Genomic DNA, 19,162 nt, shown 5'->3' with positions numbered 1-19,162 from the left:
CTAGAGAGGGTGGTCATGGATGATAAGCCTTGGATGAGCGAGATCCTTGTCATGTGTTGACAAGTGGATCCCCCCAAGCAGTGATGAGCCTTGGATGAGTGAGATCCTTGTCATGTGTTGACAAGTGGATCCCCCCAAGTTGTGATGAGCCTTGGATGAGCAAGATCCTTGTCATATAAGTGGATCCCCCTAAGCGTGTATAGGGTGATGGATATATCTCCCCTATGATGATTCTTCTTCATTAGATTGTAACATCATTGTTCCAAAGCAAAGATAGTAGAGATCCTTGTATCAAAAAGAAATTCCTCCCTAACTAAGAGGGAGTGTTGAAAATTGACAGCTATGGGATGAATTTCCTTGAATATAAAATTTCATTTCTGACATTTCTAAAGTGACTTTCTAAAAATAGAAATTCATGTCTATCTTTGCAACCATGACTTTCCAAAAATAGTAAATCACTTTCCATCAATTTGTAATCATATATATACGATGGAAAATCACTTAACTTGTCCTTAATCAATCTCAATTGTTTAATTTTTAACTTAATCATCAATACTATTATTATTATTACTATTATCCTCTTTATGATATTATTATATTATTATTAAAAAGAAATTCAAGTCTCTCAATCATGAGACTCAATCATGTCATATGTAACTCCCTCAATTAATGCATATGTTTCTCCCTCTCTCTCTTAATGGATTCATTCCTCTCTCTTTAATGCTCTTACGCACCTCTTACACTCTTTTACACAATTTAATGACTCGTCATAAAAAGATTCCTCTTACACCTCTTTAATGCATAAGTTACACTCCTCTCCTTTATGGCATAAGTTACACTCCTATTTTGGCATATGTAACTCCTCCTCAAAGCATAGGAGTTACTCCCTCATGAATTCGACCTCCTTGCTCTTCCTATATATTTGTGCCTCTCATCCTCACTTAACACACTTACTTGTGCTTGTGAGAGGAGAATTCGAACTTGAGAAAGAGAGAGTTGGAGAGTCTAAAGGAAGATTCAGAGACAAAGAAAGAGTCTTGAAGAGCAAGAGCAAATCTTGGAGGGCCAAAGTGATTCAGTGTTTTCATCAGCTACTGTTGTCAAAGATCTTCTTCAAATTTGAGTGAACTTCTTCATTCTCTCGTTGTACTTTGTATCTCTGTTGAACAATTGATTTCTAATAGAAGAAGAATCTAGTTGGGTTTTCCCCTTGTGGGATTCGCCATGGTCATTGAACTAACTTCTCTATGTCTCATTGAGTTCTTGGTTGTCTTCCATTGTGCATATGGTTTATATGGTTTATGTTCTATCTAGAATTACTTAACTTATTTTGCAGCATAAAGAAGTTCTGGATTTAAGTGATTGTAACAGCATAGAGCATCAAAATTTCAACACCCATTCTCCACCCACTTTGGGAAGCCAATCAATACCCTCGAGACTGTTATGTAGGTGTCAAATAGCACATCAATTTAGTCACACCTAAAGCGTCTAAGGGTTTAGTACTAGACGGTTCACGAACAGGCCCCCCTCAGGCTCCTCCTCAGCCTCAGTGAAGCAACCAAAGACTTATCCAGAGTTTCTTTCCTTTGGCCTCACATGCTAGGAGAATCCCTCGCTCTTACAACTACCCCCCCCCACGGCCAGGATCATGCGACCAAACTCCTCATTGGATCCAACGAACTCTAATAGTGAGCAAGCGCCCTTGTCGCCCCCCCTTGTCCTTGGTTATCAAACTCGGGCATTTTTGACATCATCAAACTCCAACCCTCGACTTATTCACTTAGCCTTCTACAAGATCCGATTATATAGATGTTTATGAGGTTGTCCTATTATTGTATCCTATTTTTACTTCATTTTACCCTAGATTTAGCTTTGGCATTTTCTAGGAGTTGCATTTGCACTCCCGCATTATACTCACACTAGTTGTATCCTTCAATCCCATTGACTTATTTATTGTCATTCATTGGAAATTAATAAAATTATCATATCTTTGTTATCTATATATGTGAATTTTCAATATATAAATCCAACACAAACTATGTTTAGGTCATTAAAAACAAGAAAATAGGAGAAACTCATTCACGGCTCAAGGTTATGTTTTTATGGTCAACCATACAATTCAATTCATATTGTTATAGTCCAAGACAGGGAAATATATATAAATCTATAGATATCTATAGTTTTGGATTATGATCTCAAAGATACTACTCAAAATACCCTCTATGGATAGAAATGTTATTTATACGCATCACATGCCATGAGAATGTCCAATAAATACAAAGCATGCATGTCAAACTCAAAGGGTTTTACTTAAACAGCATATAAATCTTAAGAGGTAAGCGTAAATACTTAGCATAGGTCCTAGTTTTGCTAAGACACAACAATAAAACTTACTAAATTGTTGACTTTTTCCTTACATGCAAAGAAGTTCGCTATCGTATGAAAAATTCTCCAAAAAATAATAACAAATGCCAAAACCTGACAGAAATCACCAAGCATAATAAGCACAACTGCATCTAAAGCTCCACCAAAGGTAAATCACAATTGGCCCTAGATGATACCTAATCAACCATAGACTGCTCTTGCAATATCAAAAAATCAACTCTCCTGGCATAAAGAATTGACGCAAGAACTTCAGTCTAGCATACATTTGCTCAAATTGTACACGATGATGTAATTTAAGTTGAAACAGAAGTTAAACATCCCAAATGTACATGTGGTGAAAAAGCAAAAAGAGTGCAAAGTAGAATAATTAAGAGTAGGCCAATGACTTTGGATACTTTTGGTCACACATGGTAGTGAGTCTAAAAGTAGTGTGTCGGACGACATTAACCAACAGAGAATAAGCACTATGTATTTGCTTTAAATTGCTCTATGTAATGGCCATGACATTACCTGCCTTCTATGAAAAGTCTTCTAGGTAGAGATTTTATTATTACAGAATGTGAAGCTGACAGGAGATCAAAAGGCATGTGGTAGAAAAATTAAATGCAAACAAGTGATCCAGGTGCAAACAAAATCTAGGAATCAAAGAACAATAAGATAAAAGACATGATGATTCACTAGGTCAAACTACCAAGGCTTCATAAAAAAGAATTAGACGGACTATATAGCTTGCATGCCAGCTGTACATGTAATCAGCAAGAATGATTACCCAGGTAGTTAGTATAAAAATAATCATGCCACCTATGTATTCAAACCATTTCTCATCTACGTTGAATAAACCCTAGGTGCACTGCAGGCCCAGAATACAAAACAAATCCTTTTTTCAAAGACAACAATGCAGTATCTGTGTATGACATTGACCAAAATGATAGTTTTTCATATAGTGCAGATGCAAGAACACTCGAGGGATCAAATTTGGATTCTGGAGAGAAGCGTGTGGTAATTTTAAAGGAGCTAGCTTTAGTGTTGAGGTAGAAGATCAGGATGTAAGTTATTTATCAAGGATTAGGAAGAATAGAAAAATCTAAAGGAGCCAGCTTTACTGTTAAGATGGAAGATCAGGATGCAAGTTTAATATCAAGGACTAGAAAGAACAGACAAGGCTAGGTAGCAAGACCAGGTTTGACACAGTAATTGGGGATGCATCTTTGTTTCAAGAATTAAGGATCTAACAGATGATAAATATAGTCTGCAGGTTATGATCAGAATGCAGTGGCTATTGTTGCTTCTTCTATCAGCTTAGTGATAGGAGAGACATCAGTGCAATAATTGATAGGAAGCCTCCAAGAATGATAGAGCATGAATGCATCCAATGCCCAGCTTCACACCACTGCTCCATTAAACACTTTGGGAGATTTTACAGCAGTTAATGGAAACAGGGCATTTCTAATATCAAATTTAATCTTGGCATCAACTGTACAAGTAAATACAGAAAAGAAACACTACCAGTTAATTTGTATTTTCCCTATAGGAATACTGGTTTTGTTGACAGCATTTAAACATGAAGTAGAGGTGCCTTGTAACTTCCTTGTTAAACAAGCATTTACTCTCTATTTCTATGCACTAAGTTTTGCTGATTCATACGCTTATTATATTTTGCTTATTTTCTTGTTTCTTTTCCATGGTCTGCGATGCTTGGGACAAAAGGCTATAACTGTATGATTTTTGTTTCCAGTTGTGCTATATACAGAATGTTGTTTACTATGGTACTTAGCCCACTAAAAGAATGATGTTAGTAAGTGAGACACCACATGCGAATAAAATATTCTATGACCATTTACAGTTCAGATGTTGTTATTGGACTGCTGCATTTTTGTGACTACCCTCCTATGGTACTTTGCCCACTAGGAAAATGAGGTAAGTGAGAGACTACATGAATATAAAATATTCTACAGCCATTTACTGTTCAAATATTGTTATTGTACTGCTGCTTTTTTGCACCTACCCTGACAGGAAATAGGTGGAAGTATGAGCATCTTTGGTGTCAGATCAAACTTAATCTTCTAAAAGTAAATTTCAGCTACCGTGATATAAATGTTAGGGCAGTTCCAGTATTTACCTGTAGCGCCTTGCTCCGAAGTTCTGCACATCAAGAAAGCAAAATAAAAACAAAGAAATCATTAAAAAGTAGATAATCAGAAGAGTGGCAATGAAAGTTTTTAAATGAAAACATATAATCTTCAATTTCATTTGTTGACAATTATAACTATATATTATCAAACAAAAATTTCGTAGGAAATAAAGCATGCAATTGTTATTAACACAGAAGAAAGAAAGAGACTGTATGAACATCAACAATGAAAGGGAATGCAGTGCATGGCCTGGTGGTTCAAAAGATACTTAAGACAACCAAGAAAAATATTCAGCACCCCATTCACAAAAGAAAAGGAACACAGATGTGTACTGTTACTGTCTCATAAGGTAGTTATATTAGGATTCTAGATGACTTCAACACTCGTGCCAGAAACCTTCAGGTTTCCCTACATAACAGAGTAGAGGACACACTTTGCCTCCAGGTGTTCGAACCAGAATCAGTGGGCCTCAATAGGAGTTCACAGGACAGTGATGGACCCCTCAAAGATTATGGGAGACATCTCTTGCAGCTAGGCGAATCCCATGGCTTATTGACACTGAATGGGTTTCCTTTCTTCCCGGGTTCTGGTGGACTTTACTTGCTTCTCCCATGGTGGAGGGGACAGTGTTGTTGACTGTGTCTTAGCCAACTAAGATCTTCTCCCACATATCCAGCAGTTACCTGTATCTCATCTCCCCCTGGCAGACCATGCCCTCATCACCTTCTCCCTCTCTACCTCCTCTGCATCTCTCCCCACCCCCTAATCCACCCGCCTCAAGGAGTTGTTCCCCTCCATCCCCGATATCAGGTCACTAGGCACAACCACAGCCAAATACAAGATACTTTCCACTGTCCTCGTGGAGGCAGCCCTTGATTCCTACCCCTACTCTACTCATCAACACGCCCATAACGCTCCCCCTGGCTCATGTCCCATGAACCGCTGGTTCAATAATGAATGTAGATCCCTTCACAAACAGCTCCATCTCACCCTCATGCATAACCCATCTTCCACCCCTTACCTCTGCAAAACCTATCGTCAACTCCTTTGCTTTAAAAAGTGAACCTTTCTCTCTCAAAGGAAACAAGAACTATGTGAGGCCCTTTGCCACCCCCAAAAGCCTTCTAGCGTACTCTTTTTCCTAGACACCACGCCATCTCACCTAACCTTGACCCCCACTCCCTGTTCTCCCACACAACCTCCCTTTATGACATTCCCAGACAACCTATTATCTACACATCTCTTTCCCCCTCTTCATGCCACCTTTTTTTTGAGAGGGACATGAGGACAACAGTGAGAGCCATGAGTACCAACAAAGCAGCTGATGAGGAAGGGCTTCAAGACAAATTCCTTAAACATGGCATCAAATCATCTCATTTGACCTTAACCCTCAATGCATGTTCTCCCACACAACCTCCCTTTATAACATTCTTAGACAAATTATTATCTACATCCCTTTCTCCCTCCTCATGCCACCTTTTTTTTAAGAGGGACATCAGGACAACAATCAAATCTATGAGTACAAACAAATCAGTTGATGAACCAAATTCCTTAAACATGGCATCCACTCTTCAAGTATTGCATCGCTGATTTATTTAATCATGTGGTGTGTTTAAGCTTCCCCACCTCCTTGACAAGACACACTATTCATCCAATCCATAAATCAAATGCTAGCTCTATTCTGAACAACTACCAAACTATCGTGGACAGTCATACATTCTCCCATATTTATGCCACAATCTTAAATCAGTCATTCTCTGAGTTGAAGAGTTGTCATCTTAGGGCTCAAGGACAAGCAAGTTTCCAGCCAAACTACCAAACAATGATCACATTTTCACTCTTCGAGCCATTGTTCAGGAGGCTCATCATCGCTCTTCAAAGGTTTATAATTGCTTTGTAGACTTCTAGAAAGCATTTGACATAGTTCCAAGGGAGGCATTGTTCCAAAGGCTCTGTGACATTGACATATCTGAGACCCTCCCAATTGCCATTATGAGACTCTATCAGTCAGTTTTGGGACAACTCAAGATGGCAAAAGGCCTTTCTGATTTCATCCTGAGTACCATTGGGGTAAAATAGGGATGCCCCCCCTCACGAACCCTCTTCAAGATCTATATTGATGAGTTAGAGCCTTTCCTACATGATATTATCCAAGAGGGAGATAGTTGTCTTCTACACCAGGTATATCGCTCCTTTTTGCCAAAGACTTGGTCTTGTTGGCTTCTACCTCTAAGGGCTTGAAGAGACAGAATGACGCACTATCCAGCTTTTGTGACCTTCGATAATTGATGGTCAACCTAAATAAAACCAAGGCCTTCTACATCGAAGAGATCTCTTACAGACTTTACATTTTTACAACTGAGGTGTCGAGATTGAGATCACCATAGTTTACACCTATTCATCCAAAATTCACCTCATGAAGATGATTATTAGACCCATGGTTCTTTATGGCTTCAAAGTCTGGGGCCCAAGCTTGTTGAAGACAGATTGAGCCAGCTTGGAGAGATCTAGACCCTGCTTCTTAGACGCATCATCCATTGTAATCGAACACTTCCGAAAACCATTATTCAGGCAGAGTTCAATGTCCACCCATTTCGGCTTGAGGTCATTTTCTATTTGGTCTCTTTCCTTCATAAAGTCAGGTTTTTCAAAGACTCTACCACTAAGAGAAAGAGGTACACCTATCTCGCTCTTTACTCATTGAAGGCTTTGGCCTCAACCCTCCCCCCAACAAGTCATGGTCGAGGTTGGTCCTCGAAGGGATTTTGGCCTCTCTAGTCGTCCAACTATCTCTCCAAAGTGCCTTCCCCCATTCAAATTCTCCCTTGATGCATTGACCCATCTCTTTTTGAATTGGCTCTCATAGACTCTATATAAAGACTAGCCACCATATACCATGGTTAAATAGGATCTATCAAATGTGCCACCTACAGGAGCCACCTCATTTTTAGGTGCTCCTTATACTATGATATGAAAGGACAATACTACTACCTATATCAAGATTCGAGAGGCTCCATCTCTACCTTCTTGAGGTAATAGGGCTATTGATGCTTAGCCCTCTTAATCAGAGAGATTCTCAACCAAAGATCTCTATCCCTACACACCATGCGCCAACTTGGGATGACTAGGACGATCACCTCATACTTTCATGTGGATTCGCCAGATCAAAACCATAAGCAACGTGCAGAAGTTCAAGGTGCACCAAACAATAGAAGGGTGAGATCTCGGATGATGGATCTCTTATCAGCCTCCCCCAAGGGATTGATGGACGTCATCAAGGCCAATTCGACGATGTTGAACCATACATCAATTCACATGTCCTCAAAACACCAAAGGGAACAACCCCAGATAGCCCCGAAGCAGGGCATCCCTGACATGTCTACTTACTTCCCAGTTCCATAGGAGCAACCAGAGATTTATTCAAAGCTTCTTTCTTTCAACCTCGATTTGTAGGAGTATCCCTCGCTCCTACATCCCCCCCGAGATCATATAGTCGAGCCCACCACTGGTTCCAAGAGACGAAAACAACAAGCCAATGCCCAATTCGCATCCCTCGCCATCGGTCATCAAATTCAATAGCCCTTGATATCTTTAGCTCCCTTGCCAAATCTTCCTGGCTCATTCATTCTTCTTGGTAAGCTATTGATTATTGCATATCGTGCCATGGCCTTTTATATGTGTGTCGTAGCAACACTACCAGTTGTTTTTTTTTCTTTTTTTATGTTATTTTCAACATTTTCTAGGATTTGTGCTTGCACTCCCACATTGTATCCATATTGATTGCAATCCCATTGACCTACTTTTGTGGCCATTTGTTAGACATTAATAAAATTATCTTATCTTATTTGATGTTCCTACATACTACTAAAAAAAAACTTCTAGCTTCACCGAAAATCTAAAAATGAAATTGTTTACTGAAATAGTATGCAAAAGTTAAAAGTATGAGCACACAACTATAGTTGTTGAAATAGAGTAGAAATAAGGTTTATGGTAGACCAACTAGTTGTCAAATCTTTCTACATAGACCATATTTGTTCCCAATGCTCCAAATATGATTTAATATTCTAATGCTCAATAAATGTTAATCAATTCATTCAATTGTCACAAGGTACGTGGCAATAAGCATATGGAAAGTTGAAAGATCTATGAAAAGGAAATGGCTAGAAAGATTAGGGCTATTTCCTAAGCTCACAGCCCCTTGAATTGATTGGTCATTACATGTTTGATGATAATGAAAAGCTTGACCTTGATTTTGATTGATCTGGGATTGATTTTTTTTGAGAGACTCAAGGTCTCACTACTCTACTATCTAAAATACCTTGGAACTCAACTCATCGCTCCAATCAGCTAGATCAACTTATAAGTATGATGTGATCATCTAAATCATCCCTGAGTGAGGTGAGGTATGTAGGATCTAATATTTGTGTTTACATATCTCCTAGATGAAGAGGGCTAGCCTTCTTTGGTCAAAATATCGAAAGAAGGTAGAGAGAGATCCTTTGGGCTCTCTATATAGGAAATGATATTGTCCTCTGATCTCATAGTATATGGGGCACCAAAAATGAGGTGCATCTTTGTCTCTGGCTCCTGTAGGTGGCACAACTGGCAAACCCTATCAGATCGTGGTATATGGTGATTGTCTACACCCGAAGTCGATGGGACCAAACTTGAAGCTACTCTAATGGGATCCTGAGTGAGCGCGTGCAGTTCCTGCAAGTATAAGGGGGGCAGACGATGAGGCCATCCTGCAACTCCAAAAAATTCTCTAGGTAGAAGGACATCTTTGAGCCAAGGCTCACCAAGGGGGATGTCCAAGTGATCTGAATGTATAATCTGTAGATATCCTCTCTAATGGTTTTATTCAATATTTGTCAAGTTGGAAAGAGATGTGTTGGTCCATCGAGGGAGAAACTAAATGGAGGAAAGCGCTTTGGGAATATGGCCATCAAACTGAAGAAGTTGAGGTGCCTCTACGAACCATCCATGAGCACGACCTGAGGAGGTATCCAACGCGATGAGCTTCAAAGAACAAAGTGCAAGATAGGAGTATCTCTCTCTCCCAAAAGCAGAGTCTTTGTAAGCCATGACTCTATGGAAAAAGAGACCAAGCAGAAAAGAACCTCAAGACAAAAAATGGGTGGACCCTAAACTTTGCCTGAATAATGGGCTACAAAACCGTGTGCTTGCAGCAGATGATACATCAAAGAAGTAGGGTTTGGACTCTCTCCATTGTGGCCCAATCTAACTGTAGTAAATTAGGTCCCCATATCTCGAAACCGTAAAGGACTGAGGAAGAGCTTGAACGAGATGTCCTAGAACTGTGCTGGAAGCATTGTCACTCGATGAGGGCTAGGGAGTCGTAGCCTTTACTAAGCTGAGTTTGGAGTGCCTACCACATACCAAATCTGAGCCCTATGAATTGTATCCCCAAGTAGGTGTAAGATGTGACGATCTCACTCTCTGCATGTAATAGAGTTCTTTGAGGCATTGAAGATTAGAACCTTGGTTTTACCCAAGTTGACCTTCAATTGTCGAAGGTCACAAAAATTGGCCAACACGTCAATCTGTCTCTGCAATCCCTTGGGAGTGGAGGCCAACAAGACCAAGTCATCAACGAAGAGGAGCAAGAAGATCAAAAAATGGTGCAATAAGCAGCCATCACCCTCGTGTATGTGCTCATGGAAGAAAAACTCAAGCTCATTAATATAAATCCCAAAGAGAGTCAGAGAGAGGGGACATCTTTGCTTCACCCCAATGGTACTTTGAATGAAGTCTGAAAGACCATGGGCCATCTTGATATGCCATAGCACTGACTTACAGAGTCTCGTGATACCAATTAAGAGGGAGACTTCGTGACATTAACATATCAGAGACCCTCTTAATTGGTATCACGAAACTTACAAAGTCTCATGATACCAATTAAGAGGGTCTCTGATATGTTAATGTCACGAAGTCTCTAGAATAATGCATCCCTCGGAACTATGTCAAAAGATTTCTAAAAATCAACAAAGCAATTATAAATCCGCGATGAGCAATGGCGCGCCTCCTCAATGATGGCTCTATGGGTGAAGATGTGATCAATCGTATGGTAGTCTGGTCAAAAGCCTACTCGTCCTCTAGCTCTGAGATGTTGATTCTCTAGTTCCTCAGAAAACCATTGGCGTAGAACTATGGCATAAAGCTTGGAGAATGTGTGGCCTACCATGATAGTTCTGTAGTTATTCAGATTAGCATTGCTCCCAGATTTGTGGATCGGATGGATGATGTGTCTTGTCCAAGAGGGGGGAAGCCTAAACAAACCACATGATTAAAAAGATTTGCAATATATGACTCAAGTGATTGGATGACATGCTTGAGAAATTCGACCTGAAACCATCCTCATTAGTAACTTTGTTGGTACTCAAAGCTCTAGTTGCTCACTTGATCGCCAGTTCAGAGAAGAGGTGGCAAAAGGTGGAAGGGGAGGGGATACAAGTAGGGGGTTTTCCAAGGATGTCATAAAGGGAGGTGGTGTGGGAGAACATGGTATGGGGGTCAAGGCTGAGAGAGATGGCATGATGTCTAGGAAAGAGGGCCCGCCAAAAAGCTTTCAAGGAGTGGCAGAGAGCATCACAAAGTTCTTATCTTCATGGGGAGAGGAATGTTCGTTTTTTCAGTGAAGTAGTCTAAGGGAAGCTTTGTGGAGGCTAGAGGAGGAAGATGGGTCATGCATAAGAATGAGGCGTAGACGCTTATGGAAAGATTTGCACTCATCATCAAACCAACAGTTCATGGGACTTGCGAGTGGTAGTTTTAGTTTAAGGCTTTCATACCAAAAAATATCCATCAAATTTTTTGGAGAAGTTTGGATACAATGCGACAACATCTCTCTCTCTCTCTCTCTCTCTCTCTCTCTCTCACACACACACACATACATACTAAGCCACTTGACACGTCCTTACCCCTCTCTCTCTCTCTCTCTCAAACACACAGATATACTATGTCACCTGACACGTCCTTACCCCACCCCCCTCATGGTGTCACGTATTTCGTGTTGGGCACGGCACATGCGTGACTCTCTCTATCCCTCTCCCACATACACACACATATACTACGTCACCTAACACATCCTTTCCCCCCCCCTGTCTAGTGTCACGCGACATATGCATGACATGTGTCCAACACAAATTTGACTAGTGTCAAACACTAGCCTATTTGTGCTCCAAAATTCGAACACATGTTCAACGAAAAAACGTCCGTGGCTTCTTAAAATCAATTTTTGGCCTCTTTCTCATGCAATTCAATCATAAATTTGGAGAGCTTTCATAGGTGTTAGAGTGCAGCTAAGGGCAATCAAGAAGTGTTAGAAAGGATTTCAAACACTAGGAAGTGGATTTGTCTAGCCCTTCTAATGTTATGTAATTAATGGTAATTTGTCTAGCCCTTCTTAAGTAAAAGTGACCTTTTACTTAAATTTTTAATGTTACAATAAATTGTTTCAGGATGTTTGAGAGTGGTTCTAGGTTCCAATATCACTAGATATCATGTGGAGAAAGTAGAATTTTAGATCCCTCTCAAAATCCAACAAACTTAAAAGTTTTCAAGATTTCAGGACTTAAAGGATCACAAGATTTCCAATCAATTTTGTCATGTATTAGGGTATGGAACTAGCATTTAATACCTCGATGTTGATGGCAATGATTGTTGAACTCCTCTATCATGGCCCTAGGAAAAATGTATCATCACTCAAAATCTCGATTTGACATGTTAAGCTTTTTATATCTTATTTTAATGCCTAGAAGGTGATATTAATGATGATAATATTGATATAGGCAATGATTTTGATTATATGTAGTATTAGTTATTTGTTGTAGCATGATTTTTTTTACTCTCGCAGCCATTTAGAGCCTCTTTGTTCATGTATTTTTGGTTCAGAGATACATTGCACTCGGTGTTATTTTGGCTATATGCACTAGATGTATGATTGAATTTGTATCATCTTCATGTAAAATTGTTAATGTTTTTGTTTCTAAATTCTAAAAAGATTTGAATATTTATCTATATTTCATTTTTGTATAGTGCTAGGGTAATTGTTGCCCTAGGATTTCCTGTAATGCTAGTTTTATTTCAACAATTTTTCTTTGCAATTTACAAGAAACACAACTTCATAACAGAATATATCTCTTGCAACAACAATCAACAATATGATATAGCAAAACCATACAATCTTAACTGAGTCTAGTATCCAGATATTCCAACCACTCTTGTATAAAGGTTCAATTGTTCTTGAAGCCTAAGCTTAACAGAATCTGTTACTCTAACATTTATCAACTATACTAAGTAATTACAGATCAAGCTAGAAATTTAGAAATTGCAGCTCGGACAATTGTGATGACAAATACACAATTCAAGAACGTATAAACCCAGTGCCAACAGTACAGATTCCAATTTACACAGATGGGAGATCCTGAAATTCAAATCTTTTCACAACGTTAATTACCCTAACTAGGGACCTCAGATTTAAACGAGTTTTCCACTCCTATAATCTTCTGAACCTTAGACCTTTACAGAGACAACTCCTAATATGCTACAACTTCGGTTTTTTTTGTGCCAGATCCGAGCCTTTATATTCTTCCAAACTTCGCTTGTACGAGGATCCGAAATTGCAGAGAATCGTTGGATTACAGAGGGTATCCTTCGCGGCTTGTTCAGACGCTACTCCACGAGTTGAGTGTCGACAAATAGCAGTGGTCCTTGCTGTCGCTGCCTTGAGTTTAGACAAATAGCAGTAGTTCTTCTTCACTCCGCGTACCCAGACAGAAACAGTTAACAGGTTGTCACTGTCTTGAAACCCTGTTCGCTGGTTATCCAACAGGCTCCGCTCCAAAAATTAAGGTTCAGGCTATGTGTGTACTTCAGACCCTTCAAAGAAGTGTTGTGCCACAGTTTCATTGCCCTACCAAGAACAAATAGTGACTTCTCTGCCAGGACCAGAACCAGGTCGGGAATTCCGCTGCCCTGGACCAAGACCCAATCCAGAATTTCGCTGCCTGTATTAAAATATAATCATGCCCCCACAAAGGGAGAAAGGCCTCCATTGTCTTCCCAAGATGCTCACAGAGGAATTTCGCTGCCCTTTTCAAATTTTCGCTTCTCCAGGAGCACAAAGGACCCATACTGCTTTCAGATTGTTCCTGTTCAAAAAAATCCAATAGCCCAGAAATCGTTGCCCAACCAGAAACCCTTACCCTTGTGCCAAAACAGAAGTAGAAAAATAGAAAAATAAAAAGAGAGAAAGAGTTTATCAACTAGGGTGGAATCTTTCACCACCGAAATTGATAGGAGAAAAGGGGTCTTAAAACCCTCAGAGCCTCAAGCTCAAAGAAAACAGAGATAATTGATCCAATCCAATGATGATTCCAAATGAATTCAATCCTCCCATATTTATAGATTTCCTAGAGGGATCTCTTCTAAAATGATTGAATCAGCTTTACTCCAAAGCACAATTTTGGGTTTCTTCGCCCCGCTGCCCCAAGAACTTGCCCAACAGTGGGAATTTTGAGTTTTCCCCTTTATGAAGGACTATAACCTATGGGGATTGATAGGTGATTGATAGGCTATTTCGTCTCTTGATCGATTAATTTTTCGTGAACATTACATTTTGTTATGTGTAATAATTCACTAATTTGTTATATATATATATATATATATATATATAGTTTCATGGCATACAATTATAAAGAGTAAATGACTAGGGCATGTGTGTCTATATGTATATATTGGAAGAAACGTGTGTTGGCCCCACTCATTCATATAGTCAACACTCTTTTTCTTTACGCTAATGATATTGTTTTTTTCATGAGGAGTACTTACAATCTTGGCAAACATCTAGGAATCCTCCAATATCTTTGTTCCAAGATGGGCATGACTATTAATACTGACAAAACGAAAGTTATAATAAATAAATCCAGAAAGATCACATATGATACCTTCATATATGACACTAACTTGGAGCCAGTTCTTTCATACAAATATCTTGGAATTGATATCCATCACAAGGTCAATTGCAAAGATAGCATTAAGAAAAAAAATAGAGGATGAAAAGCTCATTATGGACTTCAAAACAAATGTAAGTCAATAGATCTTTTAATAAGGAATAAAATAAACTGCTTTTTGAGACTCATCGCCCTTAATATTTTATATGGATGTGAGATTTGGAGATACAGTGTCTCCAAAGAGTTGTGGAGGAAGACAGAAGATATCCAAAAATAGTTTATAACTTATAATCTCAAAATTAAAGGAAATACACCCTATCCTATCCTCCTCATCAAAGCAAGCCTTCCCCCTATTGAAAGCATGGCTATGACTAGGTATCTTATGTATAAGAAGAGGTTAAACAACATGGAAGACAAGAGGTTTCCTAAAATTGCTTCTAACTCTAGCCAAAGCCACCTTCGGCTAAAGTTGGGATGGCATAAGTATGCACAGTCTTAGCTAGACCACTAAGTGATAAAGGATATCATTGTACAGAATATAGATAATAAAAAAATATTATTATGTCAAAATTTAAGGAGAAATTGTGGGGTGATAAAGAGTTAGAGGGAAAAAAGAAAACTAAGATATTTTAAGGAGGAGATCAATCCAAATCTCGAAAATCAAAATTCACTCTCTATCTTGACTAGTATAAGAAAAAATAAGCATTGTAAAGTAAAAACAAATTTGCATGAGCTTCATAGTGAAATTGGGCGTTGTTCAATTCTCAAAACACCATTGGATGAAAGGCTCCGTCACCTTTGCGATACTAAGAGGGTTGAAAATGAAAAGCATGTTCTCTTAGATTGTCTAGTTTATACTCAGATTATATCCAAATTTCAAATATTTGTCACACAACCAACTTTTCACTCAACAATAATATGAATTTCAAATATTTGTCACACTACCAACCTTCTCAACCTTTTAACTCAACAATAATATGGTGATCTTAGAATACTTCTCGTAATGTTTTTCGAGCATAGAAATAAAATTCAGAATAATCTTTTACCTTCTTAAGGCTTGATACACCATATTTAGTTTTAGTGGATGTTAATTATAAATACATACATATATAAGTTGTTTCATAGCATACACTTATAAGGAGTAAATTACAAGAAAGTAGTGTTCTAACCCACAAACTCTTACAGTTTGGCAGTTTTACTCCACACCAATTTTATTGGTTTCCTCTCAACAACCAAATGTCAAAAAACATTCAAATGAATGTAAACTTTTAGCATTCTTGTTGATCGCTATAATATTTTGTGAATTAAATTTCAAGACAACGTATTTCTTGCAATCAAGCCTATGCAAGTATATTAATATAATGCTTGACCACTTCTGGCTATAACAACAATATTTACAATGGGATTTGCTTTTATAAAAGAATTATCATCTTGGGCACACCTTTTTAACAAATAAATTTGACCATGGGACGTGAACCTGTAATAAAGTGACCTTACAAACCCACACTGCTTTAAAACTTTACTTGCCTTCAGAAAAGAAAGATCAATTTAAAATAGCTAAACGGATTGCCTACCAAGTAGTAACACCATCCTGACCTATTGTTATTAACAGCAATGAACCTTGGAGTGCTCTCCAAGGCTGATTTGTCCCCGTCAAGCCCAATTCAATTTTCTCACAAACTAAAAGTCAATTACAGCTCTAATACCATTTTCGATTTCAGAACACATGCACAATACTAAACACGATGGAAAATTTTCACATGCTAAATTCATGCCTTTTGCATTGCTTAATACCAAGGATCTGTAGATGAAATTTGTTGATGAAGATAGAGAGAGGCATTCAGCCAAACACAAAATCAACCCAGAATAGACAAATCTTATCTCAATATTGTATGTCTAATCGTATATCAACCCTACTCTTACTTTCAGCAAACTAGGTTACCCATCTAAAGTAGACCTTATTTGCTCTAACAAAAATTGTTGTGAATGTTCAATGTCGATTTATTTAATGTTTTCCTTATCTTTATTTTTCTTTTCTTCTAATTTTCTCTCCTCTTCTCTTACCTTTTTGGGGGGGAGGGAAAAGCAACTTGGGAATCCATCCCAGATGTATAAATAACACAATGGATCTGGTACAAATCCATGAATTTACCCCAGATGTATAAATAACACAATGGATTTGGTACAAATCCATGTTGTATCCATTTTGGATATGGAACCACGATGTATTTAAGAGGTATTCAAGAAGAACCGGATCCAATATGCATTCAGGATTCCAAGGAGTGCCGGAGAAAAACATTGAACTTTAAATCAGAACTTTAAAAAGAAACATTGCATATGGTATTTGTTAACTCTTTCTCTGTATTATTTGAACCTTGGAAGCCTCTAGCCTTGTAACTTAAAAACAACGCATGTTACACATCTTTTCTCTCTTTGCATTTTCAGTTCATGTTATTGTATATTAAAATATTATAGTAGTTACTTTATAATCCAATAAGTTGAATAATGTCAATTTGCAACCAACGCTAAAGATAAATTACCAGAAATTTGGTTGAGACTCTTATAAACCATTCACACCTACAACCAAACCTTAAAGCCCATTTGTAAATGGTTTAGAATAATTGAAACCTAACAAATATCTAACTAAAGAAAAATGTTATTTGTTCTCTTTTCATGTGAAGTATTTGAAAAGAGCATCATAAGCACTTTATATAGAAATATGAAAGTTATAATAGCGTAGTAGTGGACTGCAGCATACAGAAACAGTATTACTCAAAACTCCTTGAAATGACCAGGCATGAGAAACGAAATTAATGTCCATGAATAATCATATACGTCAATGGGACATGAGACTACAAAGTACAACCTTTGCCAGTGGCATTAAGGAGCGCCTACAGCATCACCTAAGCAGTTCTAACATACAGTTATGTAGAGTTAACTCAAGCCAGGACTATAATATTGTAGATAGATGATACATATATATTAATGCATACGGTCATTGACAATATGTAATACCAAAAACTTCCAAAACTCACATAAATGTTGAAATTGACAAAAAAACACTTACTGCGGTATCCTGAGTAACCGAGCTATCACACTTTGATGAGCTTCTCCTTCCTGTGGACAGACTTCACTCAAGCTTCCAAGCCGTACTTCAAACTTGTCATCCAAAAGGATGCTACTTGCCTGAACATCCCTGTGATACAAAAGTACTCATCGTTAATTGTTCTAAAATAAACTGTGAGAGTATAAGAGTTGTTCCCCTAAAATATATGCATCCCGTGAAAAGGAACAATTGGTAGCTAGATAATAATGCAAAAACGTAACAAAACTTGTGAAGGTCCAGCAGACAAACTTGGTCTGAGTGTATATTAAGCATTCCATTCAATAGATTCATTCAACCATTACAAGAATGAAAGAATTCAAAATAACCTAATATATATGTCTCACACAAGAATTTCATTGATATTGATTATAATAAGCTTTGCCATAAGCTAATTACATGCAGAAGTGTAAACGCAACAATGTACTTACAGGACATCCTTTTATTACTAACATATCTGTAGTATACAAGTGACTTGAAGTTTGGCTATGACCCTGTTCATTTTTTTATGTTTTTTGTGGCTAGTGAAATCGGCAACTAGGGCAGTCTCGTACTCGCGTGACACAAAATCAATTCCGTCCACTACCACTATAACCACTAGGTGCAGCACGCCAGCCCCTGGCATGGGCATAGGTTAATCGGGAGGATCGAACCAGAGACTCATAATATTTTACATAACATGTTTACATGTTTTTCCAAGTGAGCTACCCTCCAAGGGCTATCACCCTAGCCACCATAGAAACCAAATTCCCTTGGTATTTGTAGTGTACTCACATGGATAATATGGGATAACTAGAGAAAGATAGTAGATTAATAATAGTGGAGGCCATTCACGTGAGGTGGACTAGATCCACTATATTATTAAATAGGGCCACTATAGTAATTGGTATTGACAAATGTAATGGGATGTTATTCATTTAGGTCCATTCGGTGGTTAGAAGTTTATTATGATTAGAGTTCTCTTGATAACTACAAGTAAGGATGGAGAACTCCTTAGTGTTGAGAAATCTAGGGCAACTAGATTAGGGAGATTTCTTTTTAATTTGATAATTACTTGTGATATTCTTTTACTTTAACCGGTAGTATTTATAAATTTATAATTGACTTCTTCTTCTCTTGATTATTACAGTGTTCTTATCTCAAACAGCTATCAAACCATGAATATCAGTAGAACAAATGGGCACAAGATATAGGTTGCTAGCCAGGGCCAAAACCTCTCCTAGAGAGGAAAACCCACAAGAAATTCTTCTCTTCTTATAGAATCTTCAAATGATGAATTCCAAGACCTTATAGACCCAAGACTGAGACCCCTCCAAGACCAAGTCAACCTTCCTTCTTGATGAGCTTTTCTTCAAAGTCAAAAACAAGTCAAACATCTTCCAGCAACAAATTTCAGTCCTCCAACAACTATTGCAACTTCGACCCTTCTACAACTGCTGCAACTTCAACCATTCTGCAACTGTTGCAATTTCACACGTGTGGGATAGAGAGTTTGTTTTAGGCTTCTTCCTTGCTCCGCTTAGCTTGCTTCTTCTTCTTCCTTAGTCAAATGGATGATATCTTTTGCT

The 19,162-nt window shown here is 38.2% G+C and overlaps 1 pseudogene across 1 annotated transcript in view; it reads right to left on the bottom strand.

Annotated features, from left to right (window-relative positions):
* Positions 1-19,162, bottom strand: part of LOC149257246 (putative LRR receptor-like serine/threonine-protein kinase At2g16250) — a 56,044-nt pseudogene that overhangs the window by 20,264 nt on the left and 16,618 nt on the right. The window contains exons 2-3 of the transcript XR_016256693.1: positions 17,559-17,687; positions 4,505-4,527 (exon numbers count right to left, since the gene is read on the bottom strand). The product of XR_016256693.1 is annotated as a putative LRR receptor-like serine/threonine-protein kinase At2g16250 (transcript). The remainder of the gene's footprint in view (positions 1-4,504; positions 4,528-17,558; positions 17,688-19,162) is intronic.

Source organism: Pinus tabuliformis, chromosome 6, assembly GCF_031772625.1.
Source record: "Pinus tabuliformis cultivar Carrire ecotype Pingquan chromosome 6, CPIR1, whole genome shotgun sequence".
NCBI lineage: Eukaryota > Viridiplantae > Streptophyta > Pinopsida > Pinales > Pinaceae > Pinus > Pinus tabuliformis.
The sequence above is the reverse complement of the archived record's forward strand: the minus strand, read 5'-3'. Positions and strand labels throughout refer to the sequence as shown.